The following is a 19,614-nucleotide window of genomic DNA, read 5'->3' as shown; positions in this document are numbered from 1 at the left end:
TGAACGAAGAGTATGGAGACTTCATATATTACGGCAAATTAGGTTGGTTAAATCAAGGGTCACGCCTAGAACGAGTTTTCGATTTTTAACTCGCGGAATATAATTGGGACATCTGGAATAGATTAAAGATTTTACATTTTAAGAGGATTGACTGCACATTGCTCACAGTAAAGCATAGCAAAGTAATATATTTCCGATTTGATTGGGATGCATTTAAAAAGAAAATAGCGTTTCAGAAGGGAGTCATTCTGTCTAAGGCAGTCGAGTTCCCTAAGCTAAGAGGTGCTGAAGAAAGCGCGAGCTTTGAAGAATCCATTGCGGCCTTAAGAATCGACAGAACAGTTTTTTAAAGCTTACACCTTTTTTCGAGCTGTTTACGAGATCGTTCGCCGCTTCAGTTGAAAGCGTGTGCAGGCGTAACTGTTTGACCTGCAAGGTAATTTCCCTTAACACGACAAATCTTTTTATGTTGAAACTGTCCAGGACATCTACATTGCTTTCCTCAGGTAGACTTTACAAACCCCCATTATGAGGCTGTAAAAGTGCTCCAATATTTCAATCGACATATTTGTGTGAATGACTTTTTTTCGATTATGAAACTAAATAAGTTACGATTACGTAGCTACCTGAGAGCGAAACTCCGTGAAATGGTCTGCGTCTGTCCACATACGCAGTGTTTGCACATGCTAAAAATTATATCATTTCTTCAGCGTGCCAAAAATAATTAATTTATAGTGATAAACTTATTTTGTCTGTGATCTATGTGGCTGAGGAATGCGAAATTTGAAACCAAGTATGCAATACAACTGCACTGCCACTGAAATGCGGCGCGTTCGCTGTTTTCCCGCTCAGACAGTGTGACGTGATGGTGTGGGAAATATGAAGTGAGGCTGAGTGCTTTGGTACTCAAACCTAGGGATGCCCCGCGAGCCTAAATCTTGGCCACCCCTGACCTAAATAGTTGATTTCTTCTAGTACAAAGTGATATTTGTCAGTACCTTGTGTCAAATGTGTTGCCCATTACCTCTTGTAAACTTCCCTCAGTCGTTCCCTACGCTCCTGCATTCTGTCATCAACATACACCAGACTATGAAGCGTTTTAATCCTTCCAGTACTCCATTCAATAAAACCAGAATACTGATGGTGCTATTTCTAACCCATCTACCATTGTTCCATGCTGATAGTGTCCCCAACAGGCTGAAAATTCAGTTTTCGCTCTATCCTCTGGGGCCCCTTCTAACTGATGGTATCCTCTCCTGAATTCCATTATCGATATGTACCGCTTTTGGCCAAGATTATCAATCGCTTCTGTGATGTTCGGAATTGGATAGGCATCTGTTGTAATTTTACTGTTTACATGGTGTTAGTTGCAACACAATCAATATTTCTTTATAATGTCCATAGACTTCTTTGGTACAATTACTCCTCCCAGGAGGGTTACTACTTTATTCTATTATACCCTCAGCCAATTGTTGATTAATGAATATGTCCTAAATTGATTGCAGAGATTGTGGTACTATGTGTGATCTCTGACACACTCATGCTACATTCCCTGTTGGTGCCCCGTATTGTGTTACTATTGGTGTATCAGGCAATGGCACCATCTGACAAAAGAAATTCTGTAATTATGGCAAACGGCTACCATATCTGTGTTATTTATGTCCTTTTCAAACAGCTTAATTTTACACGAAATGCAGTCATAGCAGAATCCTCTGCCCTGCTATAGCCTACACCTCCTTTGTGGCAATCATCTTCAATCGGGAATATTAACTGTAGCCAACAATATTACTTCAGCAACTTAACCACCTTGGTGCCAAAATTATCCACATTGATGGATACTACCTTGCGCACATCCTCTCTTGTACGTGTACAGTACCACAGTTCACCAAACAACATTCTGCAGCCAATATCTTACTAATCTTCCTGCATTTCCACTACACGCAACACATCACTTCCAAGGTCAGGCTTTACATAAACCATACCGACTTTACAATGTCACTCGACACACAAGAAAGTGAATAGAGCCTTAATGCCATTGTTCGTGGTGTAACTGGATTGTCTTGGACACTAGATGCTCCTCACGACAGATCAATACTGACAACAGCTTCCCCTAGCTGGAATATTTTCCCAGAAAGTTCCACCATATGCCGTCGAACGTCAGTTATGGCATGATGTTGATGCAGAACATGTAGCCCTAGGATTATGCTGTAGCTCTCGCTTGCGTGAGACGCCATTACTACACACAGCCCAAACTTGTTAGTCTGAAACGAAAAATTCGTCATTATGGACCCAATGGCCATAAATATATGTTATTCTATTCAGCTTGTAAAGCGATAGGCATCAACGCCTGCTACCTACTATCTCTTCTGAGGCCACTGGCACATACTCACTCTCCTATGTTGGTTGGTTTTTGGGATTAAAGACCAGATTGCTACGGTCATCGGTCCCTTTTTCCAAATAGTAAAAACACCCACAGAGAATAAAAACGAACAAGGAAAAGATGACAGACGGAACAGGACAAGAGGAACTTAGACAAAGACCAGACAAAACGAATTAAAATCACACAGAGTGTGATGGTGGTTGACCGACCATAGGGGAAAAAAGGAGAACCCAACCACCAAGAGACACATTAAAAACTCAGTTTAAAATCGTAGGCCAAAGACCAGAATCAACACAAAAAACATAAACACTCAGATTAAATTATAAAAACCACCTGCCCGAATGAAACGCAAAACTAAGTCCACCATGGCAGAGTCATCTGTTAAAAGGGCAGGGAGCGTGTCAGGCAGTGCAAACGTCTGCCTGAGCACACTTAAATGTGGACTGTGCAACAAAATGTGGACCACTGTCAATGCCGAGCCGCAGCGACATAGAGGGGGGGTCCGCATGGCGCAATAAGTGGCCGTGCGTCATCCGTGCGCAATCGGCAGAGGACGACCGACTCCTTGCGAGAGACTCTCAAGGAGGAGCGCCACACGGTCGTCGTCTCATTGACGGCACGGAGTTTGTTAGGGGTGGTCAGACCGCGCTATTTATCGTCCCAAAGCGCGAAAACTTTGCGGCGTAAGACTGCTCGCAAATCAAACTCCGGGAGGCCAACGACCGGAGATGGTTTACTGGTGGTCTCTTTCGCCAGTCGATCAACATTTTCATTGCCGGGTATCCCAACATGGCCTGGGGTCCACATAAAGATCACAGATCGGCCAGGGACTCCTGGACAGCCATCACCAGACGAGAGCGAGGAAAACACTAATCGATAACTCGTAAACTGCTCAGTGAGTCGCTACAGATAACGAAGGACTCACCTGAGTAGGATCAGATTAGGGCACGAAAGATGACGACCAGCTCAGCAGTAAAAACGCTGCAGCCAGCCGCCAAGGATCGTTGTTCGTAATGGTCCCCTAGAGTTAGAGCATAACAGACCCGATCAGCAACCATCGAACCGTCAGTGTATACAAAGCCAGAGCCCTGATACGTGGCTAGGATGGAATAAAACCGGCGGCGGAAGGCCTCCGGAGGAACTGAGTCCTTCGGGACCTGTGCCAATTCGAGCCGAAGGCTAGGGCGAGGAACACACCATGGAGGTGTTCGCAAAGGGGCCCGGAAAGGAGGTGGAACAGGGAAAACACCAAGCCCGGAGAGGAGCTCTTTGACGCAGACCGAGGCCAACGTTCTGGCAGATGGACGACCGATTGCAGGAACAGAAGGCGATAATTTGGGTGCCGGGGCAAGCTAAAACCATGGGGAGCATAAGCGGCCAGTAAACGGTGGCGCCGTAACTGCAGTGGAGGGACACCTGCCTCCACGAGAAAGCTGTTCACAGGGCTGGTCCGGAAAGCACCAGAGACAAGGCGTATCCCACTGTGAAGGATTGGGTCCAGCACCTGCAACGCCGAAGGGGATGCTAAACCATAAGCCAGGCTCTCATAATCCAAACGAGACTGAATTAACGCCTGGTAGAGCCGTAAGAGGGTAGATCGATCGGCGCCGCACCTGGTGTTGGTCAAGCATCGCAGAGCATTAAGATGCCGCCAACACATGTGTTTCAGCTGCTGAATATGAAGCAGCCAAATTAACTGGGCATCAAAAACCACACCCAAAAACCTATGTGACTCCACCACAGCAAGAAGTTCGCCCTCAAGGTAAAGCCGCGGCTCCGGGTGGACAGTGCATCGCCAGCAGAAATGCATAACGCAGGTCTTGGCTGCCAAAAACTGGAACCCATGAGCTACAGCCCAAAACTGCGCCTTACATATAGCACCCTGTAGCTGACGTTCAGCATCTGCAATGCCAATAGAGCTATAGTAAAGACAGAAGTCGTCAGCATACAAGGACGCTGAGACAGACGTTCCCACTGCCGCAGTGAGTCTGTTAATGGCTATTAAAAACAGGCAAACACTTGAAACAGATCCCTATGGTATCCCTGAACTCTGGAGGAACTATGGGAGGCCGCGACTTGCACGCGGAAGGTATGATGCGACAGAAAATTTCGGATGAAAATCGGCAGTGGACTCCGAAGACCCCATCCATGAAGCGTGGAAAGGATGTGATGACGCCACGTCGTGTCAGCGACCAGGTGCTGACGGCGGGCAAAGGCAGTACAGATGGCGGACTCCAGGCTTCCCAGATTGTCGGTGGCGGAGCGGCCTGTACGGAACCCACTCTGAGACGGAGCCAGAAGGCCCCGTGACTCGAGTACCCAACTCAACTGCCGGCTCACCATCCGTTCAAGCACCTTGCAAAGAACGTTGGTGAGGCTAATGGGGCGGTAGCTGTCCACCTCCAAAGGGTTCTTGAACGGTTTCAAAACGGGGATGACTATGCTTTCCCGCCATTGCGACGGAAACTCACCCTCGACCCAGAGACAGTTCTAAAGGTCGAGGAGGCGTCGCTTGCAGTCCACTGAAAGGTGTTTCATCATCTGACAGTGGATGCGATCTGGCCCAGGAGCGGTATCAGGGCAAGCGGTTAGGGCACTGTGGAATTCCCACTCACTGAATGGAGCATTGTAGGATTCAGGGTGGTGGGTGGGAAATGAAACACTCCAACGTTCCATCCGCTCTTTAATGGAGCGGAAGGCCGGTGGGTAATTTGCAGAAGTGGAATTTAGAGCAAAATGCTCTGCCACGTGGATGGCAATTACGTCAGAGTCAGTACAAACCGCTCCATTCAGTGAGAGCGCAGGGACGCTGACAGGGGTCCGAAAGCCATAGAGACGTCTAATCTTGGCCCAGACCTGCGATGGAGAGACATGGCGGCCAATGGTAAAGACATACCGCTCCCAGCACTCCTGCTTGCGTTGGCGGATAAATCGGCAGGCCCGCGCACGCAGCCATTTGAAGGCGATGAGGTGTTCTATGGTGGGATGTAGCTTGTGATGCTGGAGCACCCGCCGGCGATCTTTAATCGCTTCAGCGATCTCAGGCGACCACCAAGGCACAGTACTCCGCCGAGGGGACCCAGAAGAATGGTGAATGGCAGAGTCTGTGGCAGTAACGATGCCGGTGGTGACCGAGTGGACCACCGCATCAATGGTGTCATTAGAGAGAGGCTCAATAGCGGCAATGTAGGAGAACAAGTCCCAGTCAGCCTTATTCACAGCCCATCTGCTAGGGCGCCCAGAAGAGTGACACTGTGGCAGTGACAGAAAGATCGAAAAGTGGTCACTATCACACAGGTCGTCATGCACACTCCATTGGACAGTAGGTAAGAGGCTAGAGCTGCAGATCGAAAGGTCGATGGAGGAGTACGTGCCATGCGTCACACTGAAGTGTGTGAAGGCACCATCTTTTAAAATCGAGAGATCGAGCTGTGCCAATAAATGCTCAATGGTGGCGCCTCGACCTGTTGCCACTGACCCACCCCACAGAGGGTTATGGGCGTTGAAGTCGCCCAGTAACAAGAAAGGTGGCTGCAATTGGGCTATCAGCAGAGCCAGGACATGCTGCGCGACATCACCATCTGGTGGAAGGTAAAGACTGCAGACGGTAACAGTCTGTGGCGTCCACACCCGAACAGCGACAGCCTCTAAAGGTGTTTGTAGAGGGACAGACTCGCTGTGAAGTGAGTGAAGGATATAGATGCAGACGCCACCAGACATCCTTTCATAAGCTGCCCGGTTCTTATAATAACCCCGATAGCCACGGAGGGCGGGGGTTTGCATTGCTGGAAACCAAGTTTCCTGAAGAGCAATGCAGAAGAAATGGTGAAGGTTGATAAGATGTCGGATCTCAGCTAGATGGTGGAAGAAACCGCTGCAGTTCCACTGGAGGATGAGATTGTCCATGGCTGAGAAAGGCGTGAAGGGACTGGGAAGGCAGATTACGCCGCTGGGTCACCTGCTGCCGCTGGGTCACCTGTGCAAGTGCTGTCCATTGTGTCTGAGGGACCGGCAAGATCGAGGTCCTCAGTGGACGCAAGAATCTCCACCTCATCCTCAGACGCAGAGCTTGTAGGTAGCGGTGGAGTAGGTGCCACCGCAGGTCCCTTGGTCTTACAGGTCTTCAATGTCGTTTTCTCTCGCTGTTCCTTTGGTTGCCATTGTTGAGAGGGCTTATTGGAGTCAGTCACCAGGACCGAAGATGATCGTGAAGCTCGACAACCAGCGCCCTGTGGCTTCTTCAGCCACAGGTTGGTGTCTGCTGTGCCGCTGGTAGGAACCTGGGAAGGGAGTGACCCAAGGGATCCCTTCCGAGCGAGAGAAGCCGAAGAAGACTTATGCTTCTCCGGCTTAGAAGTTTGGACTGGTGTCCCCAGTGGTTGAGTGGGTGCTGCTCTCGAGGTAGGTGGTGTGGGAGGAACAGCGAGAGAAGGTGCCCCATCGTCAAGGGGGCAGGTGGGGTCCTCTGACTCTGAGAGCTGACTGTATGTGGTGCAGCTAAAAGAGCTGGAGCAGGAGTGACAGTGGAGGCATAAGATGACATCATGCACTCGGGATGTAGCCATTCAAATTTCCGCTTAGCCTCTGTGTAAGTCAGTCGGTCCATGGTCTTATATTGCATGATTTTGCGTTCTTTCTGTAAGATCCTGCAGTCTGGCGAGCAAGGTGAATGAGGCTCTCCAAAGTTGACACAGATGGGAGGCGAGGCACATGGAGTATCGGGATGAGATGGGCGTCCACAGTCTTGACATGTGAGGCTGGAAGTGCAGTGGGAAGACATATGGCCGAACTTCCGGCACTTAAAGCACTGCATTGGGGGAGGGATGTAGGGCTTGATGTCATAACGGTAGACCATCACCTTGAGATTCTCCGGTAATATATCAACCTCGAAGGCCAAGATGAAGGTACCAGTAGCAACCTGATTGTCCTTCGGACCCTGATGAACGCGCCGGACGAAATGAACACCTCTATGCTCTAAGTTGGCGCGCAGATCGTCATCAGACTGCAAAAGTAGGTCCCTATGGAAAATAACACCCTGGACCATATTTAAATTCTTATGTGGTGTGATGGTAACGTTAACGTCCCCAACTTGTCACAAGCAAGTAACCTGGGTGACTGGGTGAAGGATGCCGTTTTTATCAAAGCTGACCCAGAGCGCATTTTGGACAAGCCCTCCACATCCCCAAACTTGTCCTCTAAATTATCTACAAAGAACTGAGGCTTCACAGATACAAAGGATTCCCCATCAGCTCTGCTACAGACGAGATAACTGGACGAATGCATGTCACTGTCATTCAGTGCCTTTCGTTCCTCCCATGGTGTGGCCAGGGATGGGAACGAATTGTGGTCATAAACGTTAGCTTTAAAATGAGCCATCGAACGCTTAGAGACTGCTTGTGGCTGGCCACCAGCAAGAGATGATGTGCCACCCTTTATTTTTGCGTGTCATCCACCCTGATGCCACCTACTCCGAGCAAGGGCCCTCCCCATGGGCGCCACGCAACCACAGCAAGGGCCATCTGGCAGGATGGCCATTGCCGGGAGTCCTGATGCCCCAGGGAGATGGGCATCTACTCCTTCGCATACGTGGGGAGTAAACGGCACAGGCATCAGTAGAGCGATCCCTGTGTTGTCAGGGGGCCACAACCAACAGGGTACTTGGCGGCCCCACCACAACAGACTGGCTACAATGCTAGATCTTAGGTGCAAAAATGTCCAAGGTCGTCGTCGCAGCTAAAAGCAACACTGCACAGTGCAGCGTGGTAATCACACCCAGGGACGTATCCTCGCTCAAGAGATGGATAACGAGCGGGACACCATTGCAACGACGAGAAAGCCGGCTAATGGTCTCAATGCACGACGGATACAGTGCATCATGTAAGGCGCCCTTCCCCAATTGGCTCGCTCTTCGGCATAATTTAGAAATATGGAGGTCAAACCAAAGAGGGGACCATCACACAAGGCCGAAACGTTTAAGACTCATTTTAGTCGCCTCTTACGACAGGCAGAAATACCATGGGCCTATTCTTACCCCCAAACCCACAGGGGGCACTCTCCTATGTACTATAATACTTTGCCGGCCGCGGTGGTCTAGCGGTTCTAGGCGCTCAGTCCGGAACCGCGCGACTGCTGCGGTCGCAGGTTCTAATCCTGCCTTGGACATGGATGTGTGTGGTGTCCTTAGGTTAGTTTGGTTTAAGTAGTTCTAAGATATAGGGGACTGATGACCACAGATGTTAAGTCCCATAGTGCTCAGAGCCATTTGAACCATTTTATAATACTTTATATTCCCTGCCACCTATAACAATCACTACGGCACATTCCACCACTGCGCTCGCTTTTACAGCATTTATCTTTACTGGAAACTCCTTGTGGAGGCTTAGGGGTCGCTTCTTAATAGGTAGTTCTTACCCATATTTGACGACAGATAGCACTTGTTGCAGTTGTGGTCAAGGAAGTATTCTGTGTAGTTTTGAGTGCATTATTTCGGAGCGAAATGAATTCAAATATGGGCAAATTGTTGGTGCTCGTATGGTTGGTGTATCTGTAATTAAGGAAGCCGAATTTTCTGGCGTTTCAAGAGGCACTGTACATATGATTTATACCACATACAGGGATAGCCGAAAAACATCATCCACTCAGTCAGAGTGGAAATGAAGATACGAGTGATCGTGACGAATGGTCGTTGACGAGGATTGTGAGGAAAAATACGACAACTGCAAAAGTCACTGCAAGCCCTGTCAGTACCAAAACAGCATGAAGGGAGATCCATAAGTAGGGAATTACTTGTCAGTGATGCAGGTTTCTAACCTCTGGGCCGAGTTTATATCCCAAAATTGATATATGGTGGAAGTTCGGTGATGATTTTGGAAGCCACATTATGGTATTCCATAAGCTCCATGCTTACTCTGCGATGTCACATTGCTGCCAAAGATTATGTGATCATTTTGGCTAGTGACGTCCACCGCGTAGTACAATATTTGTTTCTCATTGGTAATGTTGTGTTTCAAGACGACAGTGACTCCATTGCCATTACCTAATCTTGCCACTGTTTTGTGGGAAGAGTGGTATAAAATTCCCTTAGAAAGACCTGTAACTACCCATCCCGAAACGACTGGAAACTATTCTGAATACCAACGGGTATCCTACGCCGTACTAGGCATTGTTATGCGATTTTGATGTTTCCATATTTTTGGCCACGCTGGGTATAGGCCTGTGAGTACTGTCATCAGTGTCAGGTTTACTTAAGCAATAAGAATCCAGAACCGCAAATGTGATCTCAGTTTCATTCAGCATTCTTCCTTTGTAGGAGGACTGGACTGGACATTTGCTGAAACGTCTCCTCGTGCCTTATACGGGGTGTTCAAATTGTCTATTCGCAGTGCCGTATGATTGTTAGCCGTGCGTGCCATTTGCCGCAGAGAATATACCGAAATGAAATTCAGTGAAATACTACTTATTAATTTATTGAATATTCATTTTTACTTACAAATTTTCACATTAAATGTTGAAAGTGTCCCCTCTGTTGTTCAGTATACAATTCAATTCGTCTAACCATGTTTACAAACACAAGCTATAACATTTCTTCTGTAACAGACGCAGTGGAAGTGGATATTGCAATTTTCAATTCGTCGACGGATTTAGGACGGTTTTTATAAACAGTTGCTTTCGCTGCACCCAAGAAGAAAAATTCAAGTGGTGTTAGGTCAGGCGATCGTGTAGGGCAAAGTCCTTATGAAATTATGCCATCACCAAAAACATCAGCAATCAGTGACATTGAAATGCGAGCTGTATGCGCGGTTGCACCATCTTGTTGAAAATAACCATTAAGTACTTCACTTAAAAGAAGTTCTCCTATGAATGGGTACAAAATATCACTGTGTTTATTTTTTCAGTGAAGAATATGGGACCCACAATCCGACGTCTAGAAATTGTAATTCAAGCTCCTATTTTCAGAGAATGAAGTGGTTCTTCATGAGTACACAATCGAAGACTCAACATACGAGAATTTTGCGAGTTCATGTACCAGGATAAATGAAACCACGCCTTATCAGTGAAAAAGTTTCATTGAGATTATCCCTTCTATTTTGTTAAACGAAATTTTTGAACCATTGACATTAATGCAGTCTCTTGCCATGATCAGTATTTTTCAGTTCTTGCACGACTGTCACTCTGTGTGGGAAAAGTTCTAATTATTTCCTTACAGCTGTGTAGGCAGTTCAGACACTAACATCGATTTCGTTGGTGAGTTTTCTGACTTCTTCGGACTCATGGACATTTTATCGGAAATATCGAGAAGTTTATCGACAAAACGCTAGGACAGCCACTTCTCGGCGCATCTGTCACTGAACCCGTACTTCAACATATGTTAATCAAATCTCGCACAGTATCGCGATCTTAGAGTGTAGTCTCCGGAAAAACTGAATTAAATGTTTGACGAACTGAAACTGTGTATTTACCGCCAGCTTTGAACACTTGTTCGACTAAAAACACACGTTTTTCAATCGTGAGATTTTAACAGTGACAAAAACGAAAGAAACGAACAAAGGAACTAAGCTTAAACGTTCACGTCAACACATAACGACACACACCAACGATACTACTGATGCTGGATGAGATGAACGAAACAGAGGAATGTTGGAAGAGTCCACTTGAAGGGAAGTAACCCGGGCAGGCGAACAATCATACAGCACGCGCGGCTAACAATCATACGACACTGGGGAGTGACTTTTTAAACACCCCGTAAATTTCAGGAAAGTTTCCAGGTTACACAGACCGTTCAAGTTTAACCAAGTTACGTCCAAGTTCCTCTCAGTGCTTGGTGGCCGACCCTAATAGTGCCACACGTTTAGCACACGGGACTTCGTTGCTTACTATTCGTGCTGGAGATATATCTCTCACAACATGTGGTATTCATGACTTTAGAACCCTGATCTTTACTTCACACTTAGGCTGAGATTACAGTAGCTGATTGATAACGTAAGAAGCGCAGTGAGAAGCAGGCAACACATGGTACAGAGGGTACCATTTTCGTGAGAAGTTGCGCCAGTTGGAGGATAATCTGTTTGGCTTCCAAAAATGCAATCCGGGCGTAGTGGTTTGGGCTCACTAAGGTCTATATGCTACAGTTTGATCAATGGACCGCATGATTATGATATGCATTACGTGACATACAGAAAGAAGTTAAATACTTGCAATTCTGGGTGCAAAGCAGAGGAAAATGTAGTTGAGGTGTAAGTTTCTTTGAGAATATAATTTGACCATTTTACTGAATGGGCCAGTATTATAAGTGATACCAGCATGAACAGTGATACGCGTGACTTAATAGGCGTCCGTCTCTAAAAAATACTGTCAGTAGTTTGAGTTTTGTCTGCTAAACGGCTATTAGGCGATTAAATAAACGTCTGGCATCCAGGACTGCAAACTGACTTGTTATTTCCTAGTGTTGAGACCATGAGACATTTCACTAATTTCTTACAGCCTCACCTCGAGAACAACGTAATGGTGACCTGAATGCTGTGTCTGCATGTGGACATGGACATCTTTAGAAGACATCAGGTGGGTGAACCATTACAGAAACTCAGCTCTCTAGCTTGGTCCGGCAGAGTTCATATTCGCCCTTTGTAGGTCCAGCGTTTCCAGTACAATTATGTTATCTCTGGTAACACAGAAGAGAGGAAGAATGATTGAATGTAGAGGGCGCGAATTGGGCAGGACACTGACTGAATTCGTCAGATTGGGTTAGTTCAATTTCAGCCATGAGGACACTCGCATGTTGCCCCAACCATACCATGCTGTCTGAGAACTAAAGACGTACAATTGCTTCAGACCCTTCATTGGATAGCCTCAGGCAGTTTCGAAAAGGAGACATTGCATCACCAGTGAGATCGTGCATAATACTGACTTCCATGCAGATCTCGACAGCTCAAAGGATTGTTTCAGAAGCTATCCTTTATTTCTCTCCTCCAGAAGATCCTTGTACCGACAAGGTTCCTGCCAGTACATTGGAGATTACGTTCCAGGGCCCGTTCACATTACCCCACTTCCATGTCGACCAGAAAAATCACATTGCCCAACAGTGCAACTGGCAGCGTTCCCAGTAGTTTTATCGGTTAACACACGAGCGGTTGGCCGAAGAACTTTGTAGTTGCAGCAACAGACTCGGAAATTAGCGAAACTGCAGTTTATCGTGGGCAGTAGTTTTGCAGCAAACGGCAGAACAGCCATTCCTGTTGGATGTATTCCCTACCTGTGCCGAGAGACTAGGCACCTCTTTGTTACAGAATCTCGCGGCGGATGCTCGACCCGGCAAGACAAAAGGTAAAGTCACGGGCGGAAGTTTCTCCAGGATCCACGGTGTAGGTGTAAGCAGCACTGAGGGCAGCGGTGGACAGGGAGAGCGGCGCGCATGCCGCTGTTGTTCCGTTATTTGCAGTCGCGTGTCCGGCGGCCGCGCGCCCATTGTACCGTGCACAAAGCCCCTCCGGCTTGTCGAACGGCGTGGCCACTCCAGCTGGGGAAGCCCCGGAAGGCTAGGGGGGGGGGTAGGCTGGGGGAGAGGGTGGGCGAGGGGAAGCCCAGCAGGGCAGGCAGCCCGCCTGACACTGCACCGCCCCCGCCGGCAGCAGCGCCACCGGCGCCTCACACAAAGGTCATCAAGCACAGACACCTCTGGTCCAGTGCGGCCCCTGATATACCGCTGGATAGACAAAAAGCTCTTCGTGTAGGAGTGAGAAATCTGCAACAGGCAGAGCATAACCTAACATACTGCAAGGTTTAGAAGCACTTATAGTTGATTTAAACTAGTTATCACTTGATAGGTAACTGGCTGCATGGCTCCCGCTGCCAGTAAACCAATCAGTGCCTGACACTCCCATAGCGTTTCCACTTCTGCTGCACTGCACAACCTAAAACATGGTGCTAGCCTGTCATTGGGCCATTGTAATGGAGAGATTTAGGTTACAATTAGCTCTGCGTGCCTTATGATGTGTGATGAAAGTAGTGTAAGCAAGGGCACACCGAGGCTGCACATTCCTTGGAAACTTTCTAAAAAGTGTCGGACATGGTGCTATTATCAGCTGTCACTCGCGTGAATTCATGTGTTCCTTGAGGGACTACTTTGAGCGAGAGAGGCGTGCAGACGAGCCTTTTGTTCCTTAGAATAAAGTGGTGGAGTGAACTGCAGCTGCTCCTTAAATCAGCGAACGATCAGTGACAAGAATCTGCCAGGAGAAATTCGCGAAAGAGGTATCAGACGAGTCATCTAACACCTGCGAAGAAGAGGCGCCTTTAGAAGAAGGTCACAAACCTCGACTCTTTTCAGGAAAAAGTGATTTGTCGTCAGATATATGCATATTATTCAAGGAACGAGCGTACGACACTGAAAAAGCTGAATGCTACCTTGTAGCAGCGGACCTGTTCCAAGGTAGTAAATCGTCCCTCTTAAGAGTCGTCAAAAAATTGGGAATCCACTACAAATCAATTACTGGCCGGGAATTATAATGGGACACCACGATTTGGCAACCCTGCGATGCTGCTTGCTTAGAGAGTTACTAGGGACCTATTGTGGCGATGTCGTTTTGCTGGAGGAAACGTGGGTGAATGCGGGACGTGACTTGGTTCAAATGGTTCTAAGCACTATGGGACATATCATCTGAGGTCATCTGTCCCCTAGACTTAGAACCAACCTAAGAACATCACACACATCCATGCCTGAGGCAGGATTCAAACCTGCGACCGTAGCAGCACCGCGGTTCCGGACCAAAGCGAATAGAACCACTCGGCCACAGCGGCCGGCGGACGCAATTTAAGAAAAGCTGGGTAAATGATACCATCAGCGGTAGTACGGCTACTCCGATTGGCCAAGGAAAAAGAATAACTGTAGCACTTGCCAGAAAAGTCGGGTTTGGCAGTAACTTGAAAAGGGTAGAATTGTCAGAACTCCTGTCGGAACGGAAGCCGAAGAAACACTGTTTTCATTGTGGATGAAATAGCCAAAAAGAAAAATAAATAAATAAAATAAGAAACGGACATAAAGTGCTCAGGCAACCAGTCTAATATTGCCACTTCAATGCAATAGAACTGATTTCGGGTGCTTATCTTAAAAATATTGTTTACCGAACTGGGTTGGCTTTTGAAGGAGACAGTCGAAAAAGTTACACCAGAAGTCTGGCAAAAGGTAATAGATCATCTGAAAGTAGTGATACAGAAGTATGGAACAGTGAAGAAGACTTGATAATATCTCTCAATATGAGCAGCGACACCGATAAAGCAGTTCCACTGACTGAATTAAGCGGTGGCTTCCCATTGCCTGAATAGCACATAGTGTGTAGCGTACGTTAATAAATCGATCAATTTCTCTTTCCCGTTGTGGGACTAAGGAATACCGTCTAACCACCTTCCATCACCTCTTTATCGTAAGTTATTCTGCATTTTAAACACACGTCTTCTGTGTAGACACCAAGGCGTTATTTCATGTGTGCAAGAGCTTTCGTCATATGTAATAGTAAGAAGCAAACTTTTCCGGACGCGAAAATTTCTCCTCTTTCAGTAACCAACGTAACACCCGCTCTATCTAAAACAAAGAAAAAAGTTTTTGACGTACTTAGAGATACCACTGAGAGCGGTACTACCCACAAATTTCCGAACTATTGTACTGTTATTGTAGGAGAAGATAGACACTTCACACTTCGTACTTGTAACGAATTAAATACTAACACAATTGCTCAAAAATGCCGTTTTCAGAGGCATCTATATAGGAAACGAAATGCAGTGAAAATTTTAAAAGATTCGTTGTCGAGCGAGATATTTTGGTAGTGAACGAAACAAGAAGTATTGCTATGAGAACACTAATTTTTTAGATATGACGTGGTAAGTTTCAAACCGTTCACGAGCGGGATAATTTAATCTGTTTCAAAAAAATTTGCGTAACTTTCATAATTAATATTAAGAATAGATTTTTGTCATGCTTAGAGACACTACTGAGGTTTACATCGTATGTCAATTTGACATTTTTAGTTGACTTTTGTGGAAGGCTTTAAACAATTTTCTAGCGCCACAGAGAGCCATACGCTGTGGCGGCTGCCTGCAGACTGTACTAGTCGTGACAACGCCGTAACTTTGGGTCTTGAACGTCAAGTGACAACTATATTAAATCACACTATATCGAGATTGTATGTCTTTTATCGGAAGAACGTTGTTGTGTTACTACTTGGAGGAGTCAACAATCATTTTCATTTTTCATTCTACAGTCTATTTATAAAACAACAGTGGTTACATTTTTTCCATTTTTGTTAACTTTTAATGCACTTGGTTCAGCAGTCCATAATCATGCGTACTGGGCATCAAGAAAAATGTTTTCGGTTGGTCGCGAAGTCACTTCTGCCTAACTTTCCGCACTCCGCATGTCAGCAAAATCGAGGACTTAACAAAACATCCTCGAGCGGACGAAACAAATGAAAGTCGGAGATAACAAGCTCTGTTCTGTAGGGAGGATGTCTGAGAAGCTCATGACTCATGAATAGTGTCTGTCCCAATAGTAAATTTACTTCTGAGATAGACAGGGACAGCAAGATATCGTCCTTAGATTCATTAGTTGAGTGGAGAATAGGAAGGTTGCTTGGTCTTTCGTTGTGTAATAAATCAACGGTCACTGACTGGTTCCTGAACGCAAGAGGTTACCACCACCGTGTACACAAGAAAGAGGTCCTGCACAAGACAATCTACAGAGCAAATCTTATTTCTTACGATTACCACCTACAGCCTCAATTGCAGCATTTGAGACGCGTGTTGAGAGAGAATAATTAAAATAAAGGAGACATTGCAGACGCCTCATATGCCTCCAACGAAGGTCGCGTCCTGAATTGGCGGAATAGGACACGCCACCTGCATTCCAGTCATACAGCGGGTCAACGAGCATCAAATCAGGACGTGTGGTGCAGCGACGTAGACTGAGAGCAGTGATCCGGCCCATCTCCAAGGTATATGAGGCGTCCAATTAAAGATGACATAGCTTTTCGAATGCCGAACGCCACTTACAATTGCGGCAGCATAGATTGACGGGTAGGTCAGACTGTTTCATTCTCGCTGAGCGTTGTCCTTAGCACATGTGACACGTGAAACAAAGGGAGTTAAACAAAACATCTGAGCATTGACTTTGCAACAGAGCTTGTTCCCTCCGACTTTCATTGAGGGAGGTAGCGCAGAGGCCAGCACAGTGGACTCGTATTCGGGAGGACGACGGTCCAATCCCGGACCCGATCATCCTGACTTAGGTTTTCGGTGATTTCCCTAAATCGCTTCAGGAAAATGCCGGGATGGTTCCTTTGAAAGGGCACGCCGACTTACTTCCCCTTCCTGCCCTAATCCTGAGACCGATGACCTCGCCTTCTGGTCTCTTCCCCAAACAACCCAACCCAACTAACTATCCTTTGTTTCGACTCATCCACTATCATATAGGAATTCCGTAGTAAAGAAGGCAAAAAGTAGGAGGAGGAGATTAGTGTTTATCGTCCAGTCGACAGCGAGGTCATTAGCGAAGGAATTGAAGCTCGGATTAGGGGAAGATGAAGAAGAAAGGGGCCGTGACCTTTCGAAGGAACCACCCCAACATTTGCTCAAACGATTTAGGGAAATCGAGGAAAAACTGAATCAGGATAACCGGCGCAGGTTTGAACTGTGGTCCTCAGAATGGGAGTCTAGTGTGCCACCCGTTCGGTGTGAAGGAGGCGTCTGGGATTAGAATAAACCGCAAAAAGTTTTAACAGAGACCAGGGGTACACAGCAGAGCATGAGGACCGCCTGTGGATATAGAGCGAAGACAAAGACAGATACCTGATGCTTGTAAGTGTTGCAGGAGCGACAGTTTCAGATATGTCACCAGTCACGTGTCGTCACTCGGTCCACCAATGAGGCCCACGGGTCGTGCAACGACCTTGCGACTTCACACTAGTGGGCTTGTCCGCCACACTTCGAGAGCGCTCCGCGCAGTGAAGGACCCAAGGGAAATTAAATTGAAAAGGTACTCAGTTAAGGTCTTAATTTTGTCGTGTACTATCGAGAGTTTTTTGTTTTGTTTTGTATTTTGAGACATCAGTCTACTGACTGGTTTGATGCTGCGCGCCACAGAATACGTCTCCTGTGCCAACATCGTCACCTTTAACACCATAGCTCTTATGCTCTACTGATTTATTTTGTTTTGTTTCATTTAATATTACATCGTTAAGAACCTGTAAATGTTTTTGATTGAATAGATAACACAAAATTGTATACTCTTTTCTTTGTTAAAACTTTGATGTCGTGGTTTGTTTCAATGCAAAGTGGTGTATCTTTCATTTAAACTCTTTGTCCCATTTGGAGGGAACAAAACTTATTGTATACAATTGTAATTTTGTGTGAATAATTTTTTGTAGAGATGTCAATATGTGTAAATGTTCTGTCTTATTTAATGTGTTTGGTTGCTGTTATGTAAACTGCTGATCCTCACTTAGGGTTCTTAGTTATTGTGTATGTAAAAGCTGTTGTGGTTCCCCTCTGGAACGGAACTGTGTAGCGCGCGCAAATTGTGGTTGGCCTAGGTAGAAAAGGTGGAACTGATAGTCAGTCGGAGACGAGCTACGAGTCGGGGACGAGCTACGAGTGTGTGCACTGCCATGTAAAAGATGCATATTATGCTGGTTCCGAGAGAGGCTTTTCCTGCCGCTTTCAAATGCCTCGGAAGAATGGATAAATAGCTGGAAATATTCTGGGATTGGTATCAATCATCGCCACCAAGAAATGACAGAGTCCAGCAATTCTACCTGCAATTCCACCTAACAACATGCAGTTGCCACCACATTGCGCAATCATTACATCGGAATACTACAATGATGGACAGTGAAGGATCAGCTTAATGGATGTGTTATTGTGCTCAAATATAAGGTAATTTATATCTGAATTTATGTACCTACCTTGATTTTTCTCCTTATCATAACACCTCTCAGGTTCCTTTCCGTTTGAACTAAAGTAATTACGGAGTGTCCCTACTGAAAGAACATTAAATGCCTCTTGAACATAGTAAAGAGAAAGTAAAAGTTAATGTGGCAAGAGACTGAGTTAAAGTTAATGATGCTTGCTGAAAATAATTTTCCTAGTAAAACTGCTTATTAAAGTGCTGTTGCCAACTTCAAAATTAAAAGTCCTTAAGACTGAGGCTTATAAAGTAAATGATCACGTTGTTGTCTGTAATAAATTCTAAAAGGTGAGGCAGTTTCTTGCAATTTTGTCAACACTGTGTTTCGCTGTAGTAAAAGTGGGAAACTGCAATAGTAGAAAATTATATGTTCATGATTGCTAAGTGTTTGTCTCTCTTGTGTATTGGAAGTGCATATTAATAGTATAACAAGATACACAGTCTGTCTATTGTGCTAATACTAGGTAACAAGTAACGGAAAGATGTCTGTTTATGAAAACCATAAGCTATTTATTAGAAAGACAGTGATAAGTAACCTGTCAGTGAATTTCGACTAACTTTCATTTTAAAAAGTAAAGTAGTTAACTGAGATAGACTTAACATATGTCCAATTTATGATCCTGGAGGGAATGTTAATAGTAATGTTATAAAGACCATTCACTTTGTGTAAGCCCTGAAAGTAATAGTGTGATTCGGTATCTGTTATATTTTTGCAAATAGTTTGTGCTGCTCCAGTTGTTAGCTTCAATCTTAAAACATGTGTGTGTGTGTCAGAGTTCATTGCACTCGCGTGTGGCTAAGTCTAGATTGTGTTTGTCCGTTATATTTACTTACACTTACTTTCTTAAACGAGAACGTTAATCTTTCTCTTGCCTAATTAGGCTGGCGACCGTTTTTTTATTCTTTAAACAGTATAGCTAGGCAAAAATATTGTTTGTGACTGTTCAAATATTTACGTAATTCTGACTTTCACTTCCGATAAGCCACCTCCGTTAGGTACAACACGGTCAACATAACAAAATTCCTCTCAGAGGGTAACACTGCTCTGTTGCTTTATACCATAATTGTTTTAACTACATAGTTATATTTCACAACCTGTTTCCAGCCTTAAGGTTATGGTACAGCAGTAGCAGACGGTAGTGTTATAACCTCAGAGTAGCACTAGGAACCTACGTCCTACTGCCTTCCTCTACACGTCTTGCTCCCTACAGCACCCTCTACTACTATGGAAGTCACTCCATGATGTATTAACAAGTGTACTATCATCCTGTCCCTTTTTCTTGTC

The sequence above is a fragment of the Schistocerca cancellata genome, chromosome 8 (genome assembly GCF_023864275.1).
Source record: "Schistocerca cancellata isolate TAMUIC-IGC-003103 chromosome 8, iqSchCanc2.1, whole genome shotgun sequence".
NCBI lineage: Eukaryota > Metazoa > Arthropoda > Insecta > Orthoptera > Acrididae > Schistocerca > Schistocerca cancellata.
This window is presented reverse-complemented; position numbering follows the sequence as displayed.